Genomic DNA, 18,348 nt, shown 5'->3' with positions numbered 1-18,348 from the left:
GTCGAAAATCTGTAGAATTTTCTGTCCTGTTTAACACCTTTTGGTGAGTAGGGATCTATCCTCATACACAAAGATTATATTCCATGCTGAATTTTTACATCAATGCATTACTGTTTATGTAAGGTTTTAGAAAATAATATATCTTGGAACCAAATGAGTCATCTATTGTAACCTAGTGTTATGACAGAAAGAAGCAGCATGGCTCAGATGTGTTTAACTTTTTTTATATTAGGTTTTGATTTGTTAAGATGTCAGACTGGCTCATTCAGCATGGCAATGGCTTTCTCCCTCTCCAATACCAGTAAGAATTAAGCTAATACACCAAACAAAAGTATATTACAGTATAACCAGTTTAACAAAAATTACTTTTAGTGAAAGTGTAGTTTATTTCTCAAATATCTACTCAAATAACTAACTAAAGTTGCTTATTATTATTGCAAAGAAAATACAGGGCTTTTCACATAAAACACAGGTGTCACATCATATGTTGCACAAGTATTAATACTGGAGGGAAGCAGGCTCTTATCATCACACATAATTTGGCCCCATTCCTCATACTTTGGTGGGCAGTGTGTTGGTTTTAGCCAAACTAACTGAGTTAAATAGTTGGAAAGAAGTCCAAGAAAACTGTTGTGCCATTTAGCACTTGAGACTGACGTGTCAGTTAGTTAGTTAGTTGGTTGGTTGTGTGTTTCATTGATCAATCACATGGTACAGTAGCCGTTATGATGTGGAACATGTCAAGTGCACAAGAAATGCACATATTAAACAAATTTTTTAAATATATATGTATTACAACACAGAGTTAAAGATTAATATTTCTATTATTTATCCCATTCCATTAAATGGCACAAAACACATATAGTATATTTATAGAGTTATTTATTCCTATTTAAGAATTCATCTATGGTATAGAAGGAGTTGTCAAGGAGATATGATTTCAATTTATTTTTGAAGCTATTACTGCTGTCTGTCAGACACCTTATTTCATCTGGTAATTTGTGGAAAAATTTTATAGCAGCATATTTTACCCCTTTCTGTGCCAAAATAGGTTGAGCAAAGGATAGTGTAAGTCTTTATTTTTTCTGGTATTATAATCATAAATATCACTGTTGTTTTTAAACTGGTCCATGTCGTTGAGAACAAATTTCATTAGTGAGTAGATGTATTGTGAGGCTGTTGTAAGAATTCCCAATCTTTTAAAAAGATGCCTAAAACATCCGCTACTACGAACCCCACATATTATTCTAACCACTTTCTTTTGAGCAGTAAATACCTTTTGCCTAAGTGTTGAGTTGCCCCAGAATATTATTCTGTATGACATCAGAGAGTGGAAGTATGCAAAGTATGTTAGCTTACTAATTTCTACATCCTCAAAATTGGCAATTATTCTGATTGCAAAAGTTGCTGAACCTAGTCACTTTAGGAGATCCAAAATATGAATTTTCCAATTAAGATTCTCATCTATTTGTACACCCAGAAACTTAGTATGCTCTACCCTGGCTACTGACTTCTGTTAATGTGTTATACTTATTGAAGGAACTGTACTTTTTCCAGCAGAAAATTGGATGTACTGTGTTTTTTCAAAGTTTAGAGCAAGCCCATGTGCAGAGAACCAATTAATGACTTTTCCAAAGATCTTATTTGTATCATTTTCAATTGGACTTTCTCTTACTGGATTAATAATGATGCTTGTATCGTCAGCAAACAGTATCAGTTCGGCTTCCTGTTTAAGATAGGAAGGGAGGTTGTTCACACATATCAAGAAGGGGACCCATGAGTGAACCCTGTGGAACACCTAATGTAATTTCACCCCACTTAGATGAAGTGGCAAACATATTTAAATCAGTTGGCCCAAATAAGGAAACTTTTTGCGTCCTGTTCTGTATGTATGTATGACTTAAACCACTCATATGCTATTCCATTTATACCACAGAATTGTAGTTTCTGTAACATAATGTCATGGATCAAACAATCAAATGCTTTGGACAAGTCACAGAAAATTCCTATTGGTGACATTTTACTATTTAAAGACTCTATTATGTGGACAGTGAAATTATATATTGCTGTCTCAGTGGAACAGCATTTTTGAAATCTGACCTGTGATTTACTAAGTATCCCATTACTGTTGAGATGGCTAACCACTCTTGAGTACATTACTTTCTCAAAGATTTTTGAAAATGCTGTAAGCAAGGATACCGGCCAGTAAATATTGACATCTGTGGTTTCCCCCTTTTTGTAGAGAGGCCTGACAATGGCATATTTTAACCTGTCTGGAAAATACCCTGAGTCAGTGATGCATTACATATGTGACTCAAAACATCAGCTGTAATTGCTCCACACTGTTTGAATAACTTGTTAGAGATGTCATCTACTCCAACAGAACATTTATTTTTCAATGATTTAATAATTTTACTTATTACACAAGAGACTGTTAGATGAAACTTAATCTGACTAAAATTTTTCAAAACTGACTCTTCCATGTACTGCCTGGCTTTTTCTTTTGAACTATTCTCACCAATTTTTTCTCCTACACTTAAGAAGTGATTGTTAAATACATTGGCTACCTGTGTACTGTTGGTTAAAATGGTCTCATTCTCTTTAACAGTAACACTACCTACCCCAGTGGTTACTTTTCCTGTCTCCCTTCTAACAACATTCCATATTGATTTGATTTTATTGCTGGAGTTGTTAATTTCTTCTCTAACATACATATTTCTTGATTTCCTTACAACTTTTCTCAGTATGTTACAATAATTTTTATAGTGTAAAACTGCTTCTGGATCTTTACTAGTTCTTGCTGTCTCACACTGTTTTTTCTTTCTTTCTGAAGACACTTTAATACCTGTAGTAATCCAAGGTTTCTTTGAAAAGTTTGTGGTGTTACATTTAGTAATTTTCTTTGGAAAACAATGTTCAAAAAGGGATATAAATTTATCAAGAAATATGCTGCATTTATCATTTTATTTGGCTCATTATATACATTTCCCCAATTAACATTTCTTAAGCTTTCTCTGAAGTGCTGTATAGATACCGGGTTGAGTGACCTCACACTTTCACTTAATGGTTTCCAAACTGTACACCCTGTTAGATTTTGTAAGTTAATCAGTTGTCTGACAATGCATTTACCACAGGGAAAGCACGTGTTTGTTTTACATCCTCTTTCTGTACAAATACATTATCTATTAGCGTGCTACTGCCCCGAGCTATACGTGTAGGGAAATTGATCACTGATTCTAAGTTATATGTTGTTAATAACACTTCTAGTTCACTTTTCCTATCAGAATTACTTTGAAAGTTTACATTAAAATCGCCACAGATTAATAACTTCTTCTTTCTATCTGACAGACAGCATAATATGGAGTCGAACATTTTTTATGAACAGCTCTCAGTCTCCAAATGGGGACCTGTACACTGTTGCTAATATCAATACTACATTATCTAGCTGAAGTTCACACGCACAAACCTCAAAGTGCTGATCAACACTAAATTTGCTTACTTCTACAGTTCTGCATTTATACCTTTGTTTTATGAAAATGGCAACTCCTCCTCCATCCATCCTAGATCTACAAGTGTAAGATGCTAAATTATACCCACTTATACTGACACTATCCATGCCCACAGTTACATGGGGTTCAGACAGACAGATTATATCAATCTCATTCTTATTTTTGAGATCATCTAAACACACTGATAGCTCATCTACTTTATATTTTATTCCCCTGATATTTTGTTGAAGTATGTTGATACTGCCCTTAGCTTTACCCCAATTAACTGTACGTAAAGTTTCTTTTATTCTATTTATCTTGATTGTCATCTGTCTGAACTTTGGCTTTAACCTAAAATCCTGTCTGCCTGGACCCATTAACCACAGGGATCACCCCCTGTGTGACTGTGGAACCCCCTTACAGTTTTTGCTAATAGAGAAGCTAATATACTTTTCCCCAACCTATTCAGGTGCAGGCCATGTGTAGTGTATCCCCACCTAGCAATAGCATTTACTGGAACAACACTTACGTGAGATTTTGCCGGTGTCTGGAGCATCCTGTTCAGCTCAGTGTTAACATGCCTTACAGCAGTGTTTACCCTGGGCTGATCATGGTGCTGAAAGACCACCACAAACCCCACATTCGTGCGCTCAGTTTCTGCTCCTGTTTTATCCAGGTCGCTCCTAACACTGTATCTTGAGATTCATAGCCAGGCTGTTTCCTGCTCCCCCAACTATAATTACCTGATCTTCCTTCTCAAAGTCCCTGCATAGCTGACCTAAGTTTTCTGTCACCTGGCTAAGGCTAGCACTTGGTTTCACAAAACTTGTGACCTGGTACCCAGCACCTAATTTCTCCTGAAGCTGCTGGCCCACACCCGTCCCATGACTGCTGCCTATAAGCAAAATTCTTCTTTTCCTATTCTGGTTTGATCCTGACCCGTCTTTTTCTTTAAACTAATATTCTGCTTCAACCTACTTTCAACTACATCTGGATGAGGCCCTTCCTCCACTTCAGATAGCAACCCAAACTGATTTACTAATTGAATTTCTGGAGTTTTTTCAACTGTTTCCCTTTTTTGCCCTTTGCTTCCTACCTTTCCTCAGTTCCCAGTCTCTTTTTCCTCCCTTAATTTACATAATTCCAAGTTTGCGTTTTCTAATTCAGCCTTAAGGGCACAAATTTTTGCCTCCTGTTCTGCAATTTTTCTGTCCTTTCTACATAACCTACACTGCCATGGAAGAGCCTCATTTTCTACTCTCGTTTCCTCGCCACTACTTCGCCCCAATGAAACCATAACTTACAGTCTACACAGAACACCCCCTCTTTCAAAACTCTACGGCAACCACCACATTTGTCACACATTGTTTGATAGACAAGCTTAACACAAAAGCAGAAAATAAGTTAGCACAAGACCACAGTAGTTTCGTAAACTGTAGCCTACTAATCCGTAAACAAACACTAATGTAAACAAACTTTTAAACTTACTTCCAAAAGTTTTAACTACCTAAACTCTGTATGACCAGCATGAATTAACTCGGCTTTGATGCGATAACTCTAGTCAAAAAGGAAAATCTACACTCGCACGAAATTTACACCTAAAAAACGTAAACAAAACTAGTGACTACCAACCTTTTACAAAATACTTCCTTTTTGATCTAGATATGGTCAGAAAAGCAAAACCTTCAATTCATAGCCTCGAGAAGAAGTATATACACTAGTCTAAAATGTAATATTAACTAGATTAGCTCTTATTTTAATATTAATGACTTAACTTAGCGAGAGCTTCGTATACGCACATCTGAGCAAGTATCTACTTACAAAACTGTGCACAAACACAAACTTAAACATTATAAAGTAATGGTAGGTCACCAACTGAGCAATTCAGATACTGTTGCTCAACATTAGTAGTGTAGTTGCCTATCCTGAAATGCTCTTCTTTTCTGATATTTCATGGCTACATTTATCAGGGTACATAAACTTGCAGGACAGTCAACAATGGAGTTCTGAAAACCCTCATCAGTTGCATCCAATTACATCTGTGACTGTCCTCTGTACTTTGTTACAGCTCCCATTTCCTCCTACACAGTATTTTAATACCATTATTTAATGAAGTGGTACTTAATGGTAGTGCTTTTCTGTTTACATTTAGTTAATGAAAAACAGTTATTAAAGAATGCCTCTAGTTTTATTTCTGTGTTTATGACACATTGTGTGATCTTGAGACAGCAGCAAGGACTTCCAGTCTGAACACTATGTAAAAGCCCACATTAACAGCTAGTACTGCAGCTTGGCTCTCACTTGTTTACAACAATCATTGAAAGCTGAGCAATTATTCATCTGAAGGAATGGCACCACAGAACCTACTTCCCTTTTTGTAAGACTTAAGAGGGTATAGAAATACAGGTTGAAAGATTATCAACAACTTATTGGAGACCCATGTGTCCTTAGAAGATGAAAGTATGACTTCTCTTTATGGGCCCCACAAAGTTTGTGGATGAAGTAATTGGTTGACAGTTGCCTTTGTTAGAGGAAAAGAAACAGAGTGCCAGCACTGCTGCTGTCTTCTAGTACTCAAATGTAGGATTCTGTTTGCAAATGGGAACCACATGCAGAGCCCTGAAGTGTGTGGTCCAAAGACTTGTGCAGCTTGCAGTCCTTGCATTTTGTGACGCCAACAGATGTAGCCATTGCTGCACTAAGTCAGAAAGAAGCAACCTTACAATGCCTGGATGACCAATCTAAAGGTTTTAGTTTACGGTGTAGCTTTCTCTCCTCACAGTGTAAGACTTCCTACTGTGAGTCTTTAATTCGCGATGCAGTTGTGCATCTAGCTCTTAAACAGAACATTTGAGATGTCACTCAGAGAAAATCTGACCGCAGTGTAAGTGAGGTTTTTGATAGCTCAGTCTTTTGACGTTTTGTCAGTTGCACAATGTTCACTTGACACTGACTTAGGCATAGCACAAGTGCAGCATTGGCAACATTGTTTGCAAAGCTCAACTGCTGACTGGAGAATTTCATTGTCACAATGCTCCTCACACAAGAATAGTGAATCAAAAATCATACACTGAGTTTCTCTGTAGTCACAGATGCCATGACTGTTTGGATCACAACATGACATGTTTTGTGTTTGTAACAGTTGTGGGCATGTAGCCACTTCATCTATGTGTATCAATGTACAGCACAGTATCAGGTTGGTGCCAATAGTTTATTACAGCACTCAAATCAAACTGATGATCCCAATGGGTGAAAAGGAATTCCAAGTCATTACAGTAGTCTCTGTACCCTTAATGCTGAAAAGTATTCATGTTCCAACTCACCACATTTGTAGGGGAAAAACTATGGTAACATACAGTATCCAACCTATTGCTTTAAAAGCCCAAATCAAAGTTTAACAAATTATTCATAAGCATGCAGACCTATAACATTATTAACTGTTCTTTCACCAGTAGCATCTAACTTTTTGAGTTGGATACTTTTGTAGACTTTGGTTTACAAATAAAAAGATTAGTTAATATTATTTTTAATGTCATTTCATTTATTGACTTTTGAATGATTGTGAAAGGAATAATTTGATTTATTTCGATGTAAACCGCGGACAGTACAAAATTTCATGTTTCACATTTCTTAATATATATTGCTACTTCTCATTTGTACAAAGGTAAGCCTATGCCTTTCACTATGAAGGAAGTAGTTAATTCTGAACTCAATCACTTACATGTACAGGGTGTATTGACACAGACCTCATCTAGCATGTGCGTCTTACACATGATGGTGATTAATAATCCCAATGTCACAGGGAGAGTCTGTCGTGATTCTAATGCGTACCTGCAGTTAGTTGCATTAAATGCAGAGTCAAAATGTTTCATGGTATTAACAAACCATGTGGGCTATATTAATATATTACACTCCCATTGGCAGTCAACTGCACAACCATAATATTCTAAAAATACTTACAGCAGCTGATGTAGGGAATGCTGCAAGTTGCAAATTATCTTGCTGCCCTTAATGGTCATATGGTCTACCCAGGAGCAACACCTCACTAATATAAAAAAGTTATTTAATAAACTCTACTTCACAGGGCTCAAATGCAAAAGGAGCAAAAGACCATGCCAAACAAACTGGCAATCACTCAATGCCTAAAAACTACAAGTAGGTCCAGTTATTCCTGGGTAAAATGAGCTATTGCAGCAAATTCATTGCGCACACCACACAGATTTTCTTTTCACCAAAATAAAAATCAGTCATCAGCTACACTAAAGTTTTATCACATTCATTTTACTGGTTTCAACAGGTTAATCTGTCATCCTCAGAAGTTTGATACTGGCTTAATTCATAGGTATGCTCATATCAAATAAGGATCAAATGATATATTCATCCTACACATAATAAATAAAAAATATAATAAGTTTGTTAAAAACAAATGAGCATCAGAAAAGTATAACAGACTTGTTAAAACAGATGTACAATACTTAAGGATCAGAAAAACCACATACAGTATAGCCCCGCTTTTACGTTCCCGGAATTAACGTTTTCCCGCCGTTTACAACATTTTTTATCGGTCCCGTCAAATTTCCTATGCCCACAATGTTAATTTGCACCTAATTTTGCGTCAACATATTTATAATTTTCCTGCAATTTACGCATTATGAAAAAATGTTGGGGGAGAAAATATGATGCTGGCATAATGTTGGCCATCCAGTAGTGCTTACAAATATTAAGTGGTTAAGTTTCTTGACACCAGGCACTCTATTCAGTGGATTTGAACGGGTAAACGAGTAAACGTTGTAACAATTCATGCCTATCTCCCGCCACTGCCTAGCTCTATGTGGCGTGGTGGTTGATGGGAGTAACTAGGTTCGTTTGAATGAAGATATCATGAACAATGACAATCATTTTCAAACTGTCTCTACTGCGCAAATGCAGTTTTGTAGTTGTTGTGATCATCACAACACCTTTGTCGAACCATATTTAGCGTGTTTCGGCATATGGCCATGTGGAGGGTGCTAATTGACACCGTCATTCGCTTTGTGTTGCTCAGATGTTTTTAGTGTAAACGCAGCACCGGTTACATAATTTATTCATGATCAGCAAAATGTATTTCAAGAATTTATTCTCGTTGTCAAATGCAGTATTTACATATGTATTTTTTGTGATGTTACACAAACAAACAATGTGAGTGATAGTTTGCATGTGTGTTTGTGGTTTTCTACTTAACTGATGAGGCACAGTACCTGATAACCTCAAAAAGCCGAGTACAGTGCAAGAGACGCAGAATAACACATATTCAAACACTATACAAAATACTTATTTACATATTTGCACTTGACAATGAGAAAAAATTCTTGAAATACGTCATGCTAAGCATGAAAAAATACATAACTAGTGCGGTATTTGATTATTTAAATAATGAATGACAGCTGCAGGCTTTCCAAAAACATCGATGACGATGTTTGAAATTAAACATTCTCGAAACATGTCATTAAGCATGACAAAATAAGTAACTAGTGAAGTATTTCATTATTTGAGTAATGAATTACAGCTGCAGGCTTTTCAAAAACATCGATTATGACGTTTGAAATTAGGTCAAATGTTTCCACTTCCCAGACAGATATCAATTCCAGTTACATCAGCGGTTTTTATTAAATAAGAAACCTTTATCAGATAATAAAAAAGGCCCTGACAAGTCTTTTGATGCCTGTTATGTGCATACATCATACATAAAGTGCAAGGGGGTATCCTATACGTAACTTTTACAGCTTAAAACATTATTTCCCACATTTTACATTTTCCCGCATTTTACACCATCTTTTTGAAGTCCCTTGTAAAGTGTAAAAGCGGGGTTTCACTGTACCTTCATTATAGAAACAGTAGTACCACATCACAAAAAGTAATTAATAAATGCGATGTGTAGCAACCACCTAACTAATAACTTGGAGGGAATTGATCATGCCCATATGCAAGGTAGGAGTGTAATATCCATAGAACCTCTTAAAACTACATAAAATGTTTAACACCACCATTTAAAAAGACAATTAACCCTAGCATTACCAACGTATTTTTTGTTACATGTAATACCAACGGGGGGGGCCTCAAAGGCCCATAAAGAATACCACAATTTATTTTATCATAAATCAAGTTTATTTACTTCTGATACCTCTAATAACAATTCAAAATGCTTAGACATTGTTTTTGTATACTGGATAATAAAAGATGTTATTATAATAGGAATAAAATGAACAAATCACGAGATTCAGTTTATATATTTTTTGGAATAATGTTTCAAAATAGTGTTTTCTTATAAAAACGACTTTTTTAATTCGATACACTACATGAAGCAAACAAAATTTACTGTCTCATTCTGCAACGCATTTTTCACACAACACTGTCTTCCTGCAGTGTTTCCCACAGACGTGTTTGTGGCACTGAGAGCAGGTAACAGTTGACTTTCCCAGCTTGTTGTACTTGATCTTTTCAGATGCAGCTTCTTGGCAGCATAGGTGGCACCGTCCACATGTTCCTGGTTCTGCTGTTGAGGATGATGGTTCTACAGAGCAGCTGAGCTTCCGTTGTGTGATGCTTTCCATTGCCATTATTACTGGCTTCTGAAGTCCATACAAATTTTGTGCCCGTTTATCTACTTGAGATCTTATTAGTTCGAGACCTAAGTTAGTGATAAAAACTCTTCTGCGGTTTAGCAAATTCTTTTTCCAATTCGGAAAGTTGAGGAGGAAGAGTGAATATGCATTTATTGCTGCTATGTCAATGAGTGTGTAGAAGAGGGACAAAGGCCATCTTCTTGTTCCTCTCTTTGTGCTGTAGTGTCTTGCCATCTGGTCTATGGTGTCCACGCCTCCCTTTGTAGAATTATAAAAAAGATTTATGTTAGTCTTTTTTGAGTCTTCATTCAACACCCCTTCTGAGTGATAAGTTGAAAGCATCAACAGCAGTCGTTTTGGCTTCTCGCGGACTAGCGTTGATGCAAGAGTAACTGGTGGCCTCTGTGTCTGAGGGTCAGTATAAGCAAAGATGGAAGAGTGTAAACTGCGGCCAGTTGTAGTCTTCAGCTCTTCAGGTATGTGTCGTCTGTTAGACTGTAGGGTGCCAACAAGTGTGAGGTGAAAATCATTCCATAGAGTCTCAGCAAGCTCCACTGAAGTATAGTACCGATCTGTGGTAACATTACGGCCTGATTTTTCAATAGGTTTTATTAGTCTCTTTACAATTTCCATCGGTCCATTTGAATGCTGTGTATTTCCTGACTTGCCTGTATAGATGTCCATGCTGATCACATATCTAGTCTCAGAATCAGACAGCATTCGAATTAGAATGCCGTATTTTCCAGGTTTTTCTTTTAGAAACACCTTGAATGGACAGCGACCACGGAACAAAGACAACATCTCATCCACTGTTGTATGTAGACCAGGAATGAAATACAATGGAAGTGAAGAATTGAAGCTTTCAAAAATTTCCCTCATTGGAGCAAACTTGTCAGTCTGGCGACGAATTTCTCTTGTGTTCTTATCATCAAACCTCAATATTTTAGTCAATTCGAAAAATCGGGTCCGACTCATTGATCCATAGTACACTTGTCGGCCCTGAAGCAAAGACCATAAATCTTGGACAGGTATCTTATTGTCATGATTTGAACCCATGATTAGCAAGAGTCTTATATAACAAAATAACTCATCTTCATCTGTGTGCTGAATACCTAGTCGAGAAGCCTCCTCATTTGAGTGTAGTTTTATTAGATTCATAATTTGAGGTGTAAAAAAGAGCTCTATAGCCTCTTTCGGAGACGCAATTCTTCCTTGTTGTCCTAGCCCCATTCTTTCTCGCACTATATTTTGTACAGAACGCCGATATTGTCAAGATGGCTTCGTAATATACTCTCGTCCACTTTTTGCAATGAATTTATCACATTCCGTATCATTATCATCTGGTGGATTGGCTTCAACCCCATCTTCATTCTCAGACGATGAATCAGTTCTAATTTCTTCCACATCATCATCCACTTCACTTTCCTCTAAATCTGATTCGTTCAAAACTTCTTCTAGCACTCTTTCAATGGAACTATCACGTAAACGATGTCTACTCATGTTGCTGGTTCAACAGCAGCAGAAACACTGAAAATAACAATGGTCCGCTTCATAATAATATGTCTGAAGGCAACAATGCCAAAATTCGTTTCATGGTAAGAATTTGAAACGAGAGACTCAACCTCGTAAATCTTTCCTTGCTATTACCAACGGGTGGGCTTCTAAGGCCCACAGAGAATTAAATCAAGTAAATGAATTTTAATTACATTTTTATTCTGAAATTCTGTAATGACTCAATAGTACATTCAATAACGAACAATTACCTTTGCTTTCAAGTTCATATATCAAAGGGTGTGGATACAACATAGAAAAACTGAGTCAGTGGGCCTACGAGGCCCCCCCGTTGGTAATGCTAGGGTTAAACATTGGATCAAACGTGCAACAGCAAGCTAAGCAGGTGATATGACATTTAATCGTGTTTCTAAATGCTCACATTAAACATTTTACATGGTTTCATGAAGTACAATGGATGCTAGCTCCCTTTACATGTAATTTGATTTTTATACTTGATTGGTCACTGAGCATTTGAACCAATATTTAACTATCTCTTTAAATGCTTATGTTAAACATTTTATATGGTTTTATAAGGTCCAATAGGTGCTCCCACTCCAAGTTTGTATAATTTTATTAAGGTTCTATGGGTGCTAGCACACCTATTTTGTATATATGTATGATCAATTCCCTTCAAGTTATTAGATTAGATTTACTTTCATTCCAATTGATCCACAGTGAGGAAGTCCTCCAGGATGTAGAACATGTCAGAAAAACAATAATACATGACAAATATTTACAACTGAAACAAATAAACTAATGTACCTTCCACAGGTCCCAACTGGAATGATCGTCATTCTTTTAAATGAACACTATATGAAAGAATTATTTTACAAATATTTATTTACTAAGATCGCATTACTGCACTGAATTTAAAATAAATGCCTTTTTTATTTATAAGATAATAAACATATAATAGAACAACTACAATACTTATTTACAATGGACACATTACTGCACTGAAATGGTGCAGAAGTTATATTGCACTTACACACACACACACACACACACACACACACACACACACACACACACCAGTTGGTTCTACTGAGAAAGTCATCAATGGAGAAGAAGAAGTTGGCCACCAATAAATCCTTTAGGCTTCTCTTAAACTCAATTTCATTGGTTGTTAAGCTTTTTATGGTTGCTGCCAATTTATTGAAAATGCGTGTTCCTTAATAATGCAAACCTTTGTGTACAAGAGTAAGTGACTTTAAATCCTTGCGAAGATTATTCTTATTTCTAGTATTGAGTCCATGAATTGAACTGTTGGTTTGAAAAAGTGATATATCTTTAATGACAAATTTCATTAAGGAATAAATATATTGGGAAGCAGTAGTTAGTATCCCTAGTTCCCTAAACAGGCTTCTGCAGGATGTTCTTGAGTTCACACAACATATAACTCTTATTGCATGTTTTTGTGCCTGGAAAACTTGAGCTTGGTTTGATGAATTACCCCACAAATAATCCCATATGACATTATGGAATGAAAGTAAGCATAGTACACCAGCTTTTTCATTTTTATATCCTCTATGTCTGACACAATTCGCATTGCAAATTGAGATTTGTTACGACACTCAGCAGTTTTGTGGTGTGCTCCTCCCAGTTGAATTTATTATCAAGCTGTAATCCCAAGAATTTAACACTGTCCATGTCTTCTATCTGCTTGTCATCATATGTTAGGCATATACTCGTGGGAAACCCCTTACAAGTTCTGAGCTACATGTAGTGTGTTTCTTCAAAGTTTAGTGACAAAGAACTGGCTAGGAACCATTTTATTAGCCGATATTTCTAAGACCACACTTGATTTGCTATTTATTGCAATGTTTGTATCATCGGCAAACAAAACAAACTTAGCATCTGGTGATGAAAGGTAATTGATATACACAATAAAAAGTAAGGGCCCTAAGATGGAACCTTGTGGGATCCCACATGTAATTAGTTCCCAGTTGGATGATGCCTGATAGCTTAATACATGTCTCTTTTGTAATAACACCCTTCGTTTCCTGCCAGAGATATAAGATTTGAAACATTTTGCAGCATTTCCTGTTACACCATAATATTCTAATTTACTTAAAAGGATATTGTGATTTACACAGTCGAATGCCTTTGACAGATCACAAAATATACCAATTGCCTGCAATCAGTCTGTTGATTGCTATGTGTTGCATATATTATGTATTATATGTGATGTGACAGTCTGTCAGTTGCTACTCATCACAGAAATCATGTATTTTTTACGGTGTGACACTATTCATTGTTTCTTAAACAAATGGGCATGGTTTTTCCGAAGCTCAACTATTGTACATTTGTTTTAGCAAATCTGTTATACTTTTTTGTTGCTAAACCATTGTACATTTGTTTTAATTAAGTTTTTATATTTTTTATTGATTATTTGTATGACACCTTTATCATCTATCCTTATCTGATGATATCAGACTTCTGAAGATGACAGATTACCCTGTTGAAACCAGTGTGCTCCCTGCCGCCGTTGGATAAGCAGCTGAGCAGCAAGTCGTATACTCCTAGCTCACTCATTTGTTACATAGTTTAATTCTTAATTTCTTTGCGTGTTTTTGGTTCTTGCATTGTTTAATTCATAAATTTCGGGCGTATTATAGTATTTGAGAGTGTAGCATCGTGTTTTAGTACCTGAATAGTGTAATTTCGCTTAGTCTCCTTCCGCCGCCGAGCAGTGTCAGCAGTGCGCAAGTAGCAGCATTACTGCATTTACTAGGCAATCTTGTATTTTAATAACCGTTTAAATTTTGTCGATTTGTTTGCGCTCTCTGTAGATTAGTTCGGACGTTCTTAGCAAAACAGTTTTTAGCATGGATAGGGACTGCAACTGCTGTGTTCGGATGCAGGCTGAGTTGGCATCCCTTCGCTCCCAGCTTCAGGCAGTGTTGGCTTCGGTCACACAGCTTGAGGCTGTTGCCAATGGGCATCACTGTGGGGGTCGGGATGGGGGTTTGTCGGGGACGGCCAGCTCGTCCCACGCATCCCCTGATCGGACTACGACTGTGGTTGCACGGGATACTGCCCGCATTGAGGCTGATCCCTCACCTGTGGTAGAGTGGGAGGTCGTTTCAAGGTGTGGCAGGGGGCGAAAGACATTCCGGAGGGCTGAACGGAAAGCCTCTCCAGTTTGTCTGACGAACCGGTTTCAGGCTCTGTCTCAGGCTGATACTGATCTTCGGCCTGACATGGCTGCTTGTCCTGTTCCAGAGGCTGCCCCTCAGTCTGCAAGATCCGGGCAGTCGCAGAGGGTGGGCTTACTGGTAGTTGGGAGCTCCAACGTCAGGCGCGTAATGGGGCCCCTTAGGGAAATGGCAGCAAGAGAGGGGAAGAAAACCAATGTGCACTCCGTGTGCATACCGGGGGGAGTCATTCCAGATGTGGAAAGGGTCCTTCCGGATGCCATGAAGGGTACAGGGTGCACCCATCTGCAGGTGGTCGCTCATGTCGGCACCAATGATGTGTGTCGCTATGGATCGGAGGAAATCCTCTCTGGCTTCCGGCGGCTATCTGATTTGGTGAAGACTGCCAGTCTCGCTAGTGGGATGAAAGCAGAGCTCACCATCTGCAGCACCGTCGACAGGACTGACTGCGGACCTTTGGTACAGAGCCGAGTGGAGGGTCTGAATCAGAGGCTGAGACGGTTCTGCGACCGTGTGGGCTGCAGATTCCTCGACTTGCGCCATAGGGTGGTGGGGTTTCGGGTTCCGCTGGATAGGTCAGGAGTCCACTACACGCAACAAGCGGCTACACGGGTAGCAGGGGTTGTGTGGCGTGGGCTGGGCGGTTTTTTAGGTTAGATGGCCTTGGGCAAGTACAGAAAGGGCAACAGCCTCAACGGGTGCGGGGCAAAGTCAGGACATGCGGGGACCAAGCAGCAATCGGTATTGTAATTGTCAACTGTCGAAGCTGCGTTGGTAAAGTACCGGAACTTCAAGCGCTGATAGAAAGCACCGAAGCTGAAATCGTTATAGGTACAGAAAGCTGGCTTAAGCCAGAGATAAATTCTGCCGAAATTTTTACAAAGGTACAGACGGTGTTTAGAAAGGATAGATTGCATGCAACCGGTGGTGGAGTGTTCATCGCTGTTAGTAGTAGTTTATCCTGTAGTGAAGTAGAAGTGGATAGTTCCTGTGAATTATTATGGGTGGAGGTTACACTAAACAACCGAACTAGGTTAATAATTGGCTCCTTTTACCGACCTCCCGACTCAGTAGCATTAGTGGCAGAACAACTGAGAGAAAATTTGGAATACATTTCACATAAATTTTCTCAGCATGTTATAGTCTTAGGTGGAGATTTCAATTTACCAGATATAGACTGGGACACTCAGATGTTTAGGACGGGTGGTAGGGACAGAGCATCGAGTGACATTATACTGAGTGCACTATCCGAAAATTACCTCGAGCAATTAAACAGAGAACCGACTCGTGGAGATAACATATTGGACCTACTGATAACAAACAGACCCGAACTTTTCGAATCTGTATGTACAGAACAGGGAATCAGTGATCATAAGGCCGTTGCAGCATCCCTGAATATGGAAGTTAATAGGAATATAAAAAAAGGGAGGAAGGTTTATCTGTTTAGCAAGAGTAATAGAAGGCAGATTTCAGACTACCTAACAGATCAAAACGAAAATTTCTGTTCCGACACTGACAATGTTGAGTGTTTATGGAAAAAGTTCAAGGCAATCGTAAAATGCATTTTAGACAGGTACGTGCCGAGTAAAACTGTGAGGGACGGGAAAAACCCACCGTGGTACAACAACAAAGTTAGGAAACTACTGCGAAAGCAAAGAGAGCTCCACTCCAAGTTTAAACGCAGCCAAAACCTCTCAGACAAACAGAAGCTAAACGATGTCAAAGTTAGCGTAAGGAGGGCTATGCGTGAAGCGTTCATTGAATTCGAAAGTAAAATTCTATGTACCGACTTGACAGAAAATCCTAGGAAGTTCTGGTCTTACGTTAAATCAGTAAGTGGCTCGAAACAGCATATCCAGACACTACGGGATGATGATGGTTTTGAAACAGAGGATGACACGCGTAAAGCTGAAATACTAAACACCTTTTTCCAAAGCTGTTTCACAGAGGAAGACCGCACTGCAGTTCCTTCTCTAAATCCTCGCACAAACGAAAAAATGGCTGACATCGAAATAAGTGTCCAAGGAATAGAAAAGCAACTGGAATCACTCAATAGAGGAAAGTCCACTGGACCTGACGGGATACCAATTCGATTCTACACAGAGTACGCGAAAGAACTTGCCCCCCTTCTAACAGCCGTGTACCGCAAGTCTCTAGAGGAACGGAGGGTTCCAAATGATTGGAAAAGAGCACAGATAGTCCCAGTCTTCAAGAAGGGTCGTCGAGCAGATGCGCAAAACTATAGACCTATATCTCTTACGTCGATCTCTTGTAGAATTTTAGAACATGTTTTTTGCTCGCGTATCATGTCATTTCTGGAAACCCAGAATCTACTATGTAGGAATCAACATGGATTCCGGAAACAGCGATCGTGTGAGACCCAACTCGCCTTATTTGTTCATGAGACCCAGAAAATATTAGATACAGGCTCCCAGGTAGATGCTATTTTTCTTGACTTCCGGAAGGCGTTCGATACAGTTCCGCACTGTCGCCTGATAAGCAAAGTAAGAGCCTACGGAATATCAGACCAGCTGTGTGGCTGGATTGAGGAGTTTTTGGCAAACAGAACACAGCATGTTGTTATCAATGGAGAGACGTCTACAGACGTTAAAGTAACCTCTGGCGTGCCACAGGGGAGTGTTATGGGACCATTGCTTTTCACAATATATATAAATGACTTAGTAGATAGTGTCGGAAGTTCCATGCGGCTTTTCGCGGATGATGCTGTAGTATACAGAGAAGTTGCTGCATTAGAAAATTGTAGCGAAATACAGGAAGATCTGCAGCGGATAGGCACTTGGTGCAGGGAGTGGCAACTGACCCTTAACATAGACAAATGTAATGTATTGCGAATACATAGAAAGAAGGATCCTTTATTGTATGATTATATGATAGCGGAACAAACACTGGTAGCAGTTACTGCTGTAAAATATCTGGGAGTATGCGTACGGAACGATTTGAAGTGGAATGATCATATAAAACTAATTGTTGGTAAGGTGGGTACCAGGTTGAGATTCATTGGGAGAGTGCTTAGAAAATATAGTCCATCAACAAAGGAGGTGGCTTACAAAACACTCGTTCGACCTATACTTGAGTATTGCTCATCAGTGTGGGATCCGTACCAGGTCGGGTTGACGGAGGAGATAGAGAAGATCCAAAGAAGAGCGGCGCGTTTCGTCACTGGGTTATTTGGTAACCGTGATAGCGTTACGGAGATGTTTAATAAACTCAAGTGGCAGACTCTGCAAGAGAGGCGCTCTGCATTGCGGTGTAGCTTGCTCGCCAAGTTTCGAGAGGGTGCGTTTCTGGATGAGGTATCGAATATATTGCTTCCCCCTACTTATACTTCCCGAGGAGATCACGAATGTAAAATTAGAGAGATTAGAGCGCGCACGGAGGCTTTCAGACAGTCGTTCTTCCCGCGAACCATACGCGACTGGAACAGGAAAGGGAGGTAATGACAATGGCACGTAAAGTGTCCTCCGCCACACACCGTTGGGTGGCTTGCGGAGTATCAATGTAGATGTAGATGTAGATGTAAAGTGA

The 18,348-nt window shown here is 38.7% G+C and overlaps 1 protein-coding gene across 3 annotated transcripts in view; it reads right to left on the bottom strand.

Annotated features, from left to right (window-relative positions):
- LOC124722992 (malonyl-CoA decarboxylase, mitochondrial-like) overlaps nt 1-18,348 on the bottom strand; it is a 100,464-nt gene that overhangs the window by 1,603 nt on the left and 80,513 nt on the right. The window lies entirely within an intron of this gene.

The sequence above is a fragment of the Schistocerca piceifrons genome, chromosome X, assembly GCF_021461385.2.
Source record: "Schistocerca piceifrons isolate TAMUIC-IGC-003096 chromosome X, iqSchPice1.1, whole genome shotgun sequence".
In the NCBI taxonomy this organism is placed as follows: Eukaryota; Metazoa; Arthropoda; class Insecta; order Orthoptera; family Acrididae; genus Schistocerca; species Schistocerca piceifrons.
Note: the sequence above shows the minus strand (reverse complement) of the source record. Positions and strands in the feature narration are given on the sequence as shown.